Here is a 6,665-nt window from a genome sequence, read left to right as displayed (position 1 = left end):
GGATGGTCTCGTAAAGACCCACCTGTTCCGCTTGGAACTGGATACGCTTGAAGAAGCAATATCCGTTGCATAATCGGAGGACTTTAGGTTGAGACAGGCATAAGCTAGTTCGTCATCTTGTCGTCCTCCAAGACGACACAAGCTTGGAGGTCCAGAACCTATGGACCTCTCTTATGTCGAAAGCAAAGAGCCTCGGTTTTCAAACAACAAGCGATTGCAGAAATGCAAAAGTAAGGACACTACGCTCATGAGTGTAGTGCTCCACGCCCAGCACCGAGAGGTACTGAGCGTAATTATAGACCGAATGCTAATAGGGCAACGGTCGCGGGTCCAACGTTGTTGCAAAATCACAACAGCGAGTCGGACCGCCAAAAAGTGGTCGGGGTCAGTGGGGGCGCAACGCCCTACTGATCCAACAACCGCAAAAGAATTTGCAAATCTCTTTACGAAAGTTGCTCCGGACACACAATCATTATGTGTCTCTGCACCTGGCGATGAGGTATCCCTCATCACCTTGAACTTAAAAGTGACAAAGTATATGTCTCTTGGAGCACTAGTGGACTATGGAGTGCCGGATAACTTTATTCTTCGCCAGTCGCTAGAGGGTCGTAGGCTCAAATATGTTGAACGTGACATCCCTCCAACAAGGATGACGGTGCGTCCAGCGACAGGCGCATCGATAACAGTAATGAAACGCGTAGTGAAATTTAATTACACGTTAAAAGATCTACAGTACGATTATGATTTCATCGTACTGGATTTAGATGAAAAATTTGATGTGATCCGAGGTTTACCTTGGCTCAGAAAATATGAGCCAAAAATCAGCTGGCAGCATCGATTCGAAAAAAGATGCCAGCCACTTGTTAATCAGATGGTCATCTGATGAACGTCTTGGAGTGTCCACAAGCGCGTGAATGTACTACGAGTGAGTGCGATGGCCTCACTTGTGGTGCGGTCGTTAGTACTACTGCACAAGATCACAGTATTATTACTAATCACCCTGTGGAGTCAGCTGCCTGCGGCTGTGCGAATGCACAGGCAGCACCGGAGGTCCACCACTCGGATAAGTCGAGTGGATTGAGACATGAATACGCGTCCGAGCGACATTCAAGGAGATATCGATTGTCCAAAAGGGACAACACGATGATTCTAGGTCGGTAGAGAGTCGACCGTAGAGGACCCGACTATAATAGCTTAATCACAGTCGAAAGACGTTGAGGGAATAAGTCCCTACGTACTTGAGGAGACATCTCCTCAAATAGGTAATCCTGAAGTGGCTAAATTTCACTATCCCGAGGGATTGATCCCTCAGCAACCTGTGGATAAATCCCAGGAAGAGAAACCGAGACATTGAATATCTTGGTTAATGACGGATCAAGAGAAGGCTCTTATACTATTGATCTGTCTGCGCCTCCGAAATTAAATACGGAGATTACTCAATTATTAACCCTAGAACCCAAGCGGTTCTTGAGAGATCTGCATAGTGGTAAAATTAAGCAGATCTGCTACTCGTCACAGAGGATATATTGAGGATTTATATTTGGTCAGCGGTAATTTTGCAGAGAACGAACAAGTTCTGAGCAGCTCGTCGATGGACGAAAGTGTCCTCGATGTGAAGACTCGGATTGTGAGACACACTACTCAATCCTGGAGTCACTAAAGACAAATCCTGTATACAAGGATTTAATAAAATTTAGGGATGTATTCCCTAAAACAGTTCCATGCGAGTTGCCTAAGGATAAAGGCACTCGACAAGAGATCGAGCTCAAACAGGGCTCGAAGTACTGTGTCATGAAGCAGTGGCCACTGCCTCGTAAGCAAGTACTTGCGATCGATAAATTGTTTATCGATCGATTAAAAGCAGGCCATGTGAGTTAGTCAACCTCCCCACCTATCTCTCCGGCCTTCTGCGTGCGAAAGGCCCCAGGAGGGCGGCGGATAGTGCACGCATTTAATAATCTGAATGCTGCAACGGTACCGGCTCAAACGCCGATACCTAGAAAAGACGTAATCATATATGGTATGTCTGAGAGTACCATCTTTTCGTCTATGGATCTGATGGATAAGGATTTTATCAAATCCTTATGCGTGAACGGGACATCCCGTACACAGCAGTGAGCACTCCCAGTGGGATGCTCTGGGAATGGCTAGTAATGCAACAGGGGCTTAGTAATGCCCCTGCAACATTCAACAGATGCGTAACGAATCGATGGAGACCGGTGCGAAAATTCGCACCGAGCTATTTTGACGATGTATTCGTCCATAGCCGGGTTATGGACGGAAAGACGGACGTGGAAGTTCATAAAACTCACGTTCGTCAAGTTCTTACGCTTATGCGAAAGCATAAATTGTACGCAAATCTCAAGAAGTGTATATTCGCTGCAAGCGAAATACCACTTCTTATGTGCGTCGTCGAAAGACACGGCGGGAACCCTTATCCCGAAAAGATCAAGGCAATTACCGACTGGCCAGTTCCAGTCGATGTCAAGGGACTTCGAAAGTTCCTTGGGCTAGCGGCGTACTTGCACAAGTACTCACGCAATTATGCCGAGATGACAGTTCATCTCTCTCGTCTCTTAAAAAAGACGAGAAATGGCTATGGAATACTGCTTGTCAGCGTTCCTTTAGAGGTATCAGGCAGAGCTTGATGCAATCGCCCATCTTGGTGATTGCAGATCAAGACAGACCATTCCATGTGGTTTTTCACGCCAGCGATTTAGCTATTGGCTGTGCGTTAATGCAATACGATACAGACGGCGCGGAGCTCTGTGTCTGTTACCAATAGCGTCAGCTGCAACCAGCTGAACGCAATTACCAAGCGCATGACAAGGAACTTCTTGCCATGAAATACGCTCTGGCTAAGTTTAGAGTCTATCTCCTCGGTGATAGACCGTTCATCGTATATACGGACCATGCATCATTACGCACGGACGCAAGCAGCCCACACCTCTCGCAAAGAATGGCGAGATGGCTATCCTTCTTCGCGACGTATAATTTCTCCGTGAAATATAAACCAGGACAACTTAATGTCGCCGCTGATGCGTTATCACGCCAACCCGATTTCGAGCCAGCTGCGCATACCAACAGTGGAAAAAATCCCACTGTTGCAACACTCATTTAAGTGTTCCGTCATCAACCTTGTTTGATGACATAAGAAAGTCTACGCAGAAGGTAAGGACCTTCTGCGTTTAATGGATCATCTGATGAATCCATCCGATAAATCTTTTAAAGATCTCCTGGCTTTATATTGTTCATCATCCGATCGAAACACAACACGCAACTTTAATATTACACAGCCGTTGCCGACGACACTCCACGTGTCGCCATCCCAACTCACAATAATTTGCGCTTGCGCATCATGTATGAGTGTCACGATGCACCAACAAGTGGGCATCGTGGACGTGAGAAGACTTACCCCACAGCAAGTCGCGACATTTACTGGGCCCGCTAGAATCAGTTCGTGCGCAAGTACATTCGTGTTTGCGAGGTATGTCAACGGGTTAAGCCTAGCCCTTCATCCCGTGCACCTCTTCAACCTCTACCACTTCCGGCAGAGTGTTGGAAGTCCGTATCTATGGACTTCGTCTTCGAATTGCCCGAAGACAACCACAAAAACAATGGAATCCTTGTTTTCGACACAGATTCAGCAAGATGTACATCTTGCTGACTACCAGAGTCGATCACGGCTCCGGGTCGTGCCCGTGTCTTTATCGACACGGTATTCAAACTCCATGGATTACCCCGTGAATAAATCTCGAATAGAGATCCAAGATTCACGGCGGAGTTCTGGCAATCCGTATTCCGAACTCTCGGAACACGGCTGACTATGTCAACATCCGATCACCCAGACACGGATGGTCAAACAGAACGCGTAAATTGCGTCCTCAAAAAGATACTTCGAGGTTACGTCCAATCGTATCCGAATTGGAGCGAGGTTTTACCGATGGTCGAATTCGTTATCAATAATTCGGTGCATGTGTCTACAACGCATACACCGTTCATCGTGAATGGCCACCCAATTAGAGGAACTCTCTAGTTTGGGGGGTAGTGGACTCGCATAGCAAGCAAAGCCATTTCTGACTCGTGCTCATCACGCGTCGAAGTTACCAACGACGCGAATGACGTCGATGTCGAAGCAATCGACATCGAAGATGATAAAGATCTCATGGCAGAGCGCACAAAACGCACTGAAAAAGATATAACAAATGTCATCAGAGGAATTTCTGCTGGCTCGAGAATCTGTAATCTGTTTCGTACAGGATTCCATTGCTAACGAAGTGGACCGTTAGAAACGGAACGCAGACAAACATGGAAGAGCAAATGTTCTTTCATTTAGAATCAATGACCTAGTACTACTCTCTACGGTAACCTTACTGTTGGAGAATATTAAGGTGCTCACGATTATGAACGGACTACGGCATGGCCCATTGCGACAGGCCCTTTTCAGAAAGGTGTCGTCAACGATGGAAGAGGCAATCCAAATTGCCTTAGTTGAGGAGCAACCCAACAACAGTGCCTCGGCCACAACTTCGTATAAGCCGTCGGCCGAGAGGTCAGATGCCACTCCTATGAGTGGGGCAATGCAGACGTTGTCTCCTATAATTGCGGCAAGCGCGGTCATATGGCGGCTCGCTGCTATGCCCGAGTCCCTGCTGGGGCAAAGATGCCCAGCAAGAGGACTCCCTTCCGAAAGGGCGATAGCAAGAACCAGCGTGCAAGACGCATGAGTTCTGCATCGGCCACTGAGGGGTCTGGAAATGCAGGAGTGCAGTTGGGGTGGGATGCCTTACTGACGCGAACTCTGAAATTACCCCTAAGTTCAGAGTTGTGGAACAAATGGGTAGCATAGTCCCTGAGGTCTCGCAATAATTTCGGACCTCAACCCTGCTGGTCTATAGCGCTCAAGTACGAGGCTATGACCAGGTGGTAACTCTCCTAATGGATTAGGGTGCAGCACAGAATTTTGTAAAACTCGCGGCTCCAAGAAAGAGACCGGCAATGTTTGAGTCGCTTTGCCAGGATGGCAAGCAAGAAGAGGCGACCGTTCGTTTAGCGGTGTGCTTGATAAGTCTTAAAGATTTCAGGTAGAACTCGCCTTCAGCTTTGGTAACTTCTCTTGTAAAGAGAAGTTCACAATGCTAGGGAGGGAGAGTCCGTATGACCTCGTCCTAGGCATGCCTTGGTTGGCAAAACACCAACCATGGATAGACTGGCGTACACGCACAGTTGCGAACTTTACGCAGGACACCGGATAGGATGTGCTCCTGCGAGAGGCGTATGCAACTGATGTCGTGTCGAACACAGTTGAGGGTGCGTTGACGCGATGTCAAACGTCACCAATTCCCACCCAGCTCGTGGAGGCTGAGGTAGGGAAAAGGACAATTACAAGTAGTCATGTGTTTCGTAGTCCTGCACAGAGCCAAAATCCTATGGCAATCGACAGCGAGCTGACAGGAAGTCAAGCGTAGCATGAACCAACACAGTGTCTAGAGCCTGGCCTGGTGCGGTTGAAAGGGGTGCGTTAGCCAGGAGAGCAACAGCATTCGCTTCCCAGACAAAGGTCGTGGTGGCTCGAAGAACGGGTATTTGACAGATTAGGACAATCAAAGGCACGTCTAAAAGAGTGACCTTTGGATCAGTTCCTAACAAAGAAAACGGGCCTTCGAACGAGGTGTTCGAGGCCGTCAAAGACGAAATTGCGGAGGCATCCTCAGTTGAGGTGCTCCGGCAAGTCTTTAAATCTGCCGAGGAGATAGTGAATCTCCCGAAGATGTAGTGAGATCTGCTCCTTGCCGAATTAAAGGAAGAAAAATCCACGAAATAATCACACCAGTTCCGGAAGGGAACTTGGTGGACTGTCCCTCGTCGTCCACAATGGACGAGAGCGTCCAAGAAACGGACAAAAAAAACGGTACGCTGCTCAAGGCTGGGATGCCTTGAGAGACAGTCCGTTCTTTGAGGTTCTGTGGAACTATCGCGATGTGTTCCAGAAGAAGTGCCGAGCCGCCTACCAGCAGATAGGGGCATCGGACACGAGATAGACCTCGAATCTGGCACCAAGTATTGTGTGATCAGGCAATGGCCGCTACCGAAAGAACAAGTCGATTATATCGATGAGTTCTTCGACAAGCGAGCCAAGGGGGGGGACATGTGCGTGAGAGCAAATCGCCTCATTGCAGCCTGACTTTTGTGTGCGTAAAGCCACAGGTGGATGGCGCGTGGTTCATGCTTACAATAAGCTGAACACGGCGACCATACCGGCGCAAACGCCAATCCCGCGGAAACATGTCTTGTTGAACTCCATGGGAAAGCCAATTCTCTTTTCAGGCGTTGAATTTGAAGGATGGCTACTATCAGGTAATCATGAGAGAGTCCGATGTAGCCACAACGGCAGTAAGCACCACAAGCGGTATGCTTTGGGGGTGATTTGTGATGCCGCGAGGTTTGGAAAAAGCACCGGCGACAATCAACCGAGTGGTGGATTACGTGATGCGTCAGCACCGTGCCTACGCGCCCCATTACTTTGACGATGTATTCGTGCAAAGTAGGCCCAAGACGGGCTGAGCGCAATAGAGTCGCACAAGCGTCATTTAGACGCTGTGTTGCAGTCTTTGAAGGACGCTTAATTGTACATCAACTTGCAAAAGTGCGTCATAGGAGTCCCC

Source organism: Bremia lactucae, linkage group LG8 (assembly GCF_004359215.1).
Source record: "Bremia lactucae strain SF5 linkage group LG8, whole genome shotgun sequence".
In the NCBI taxonomy this organism is placed as follows: Eukaryota; Oomycota; class Peronosporomycetes; order Peronosporales; family Peronosporaceae; genus Bremia; species Bremia lactucae.
The sequence above is the reverse complement of the archived record's forward strand: the minus strand, read 5'-3'. Positions refer to the sequence as shown.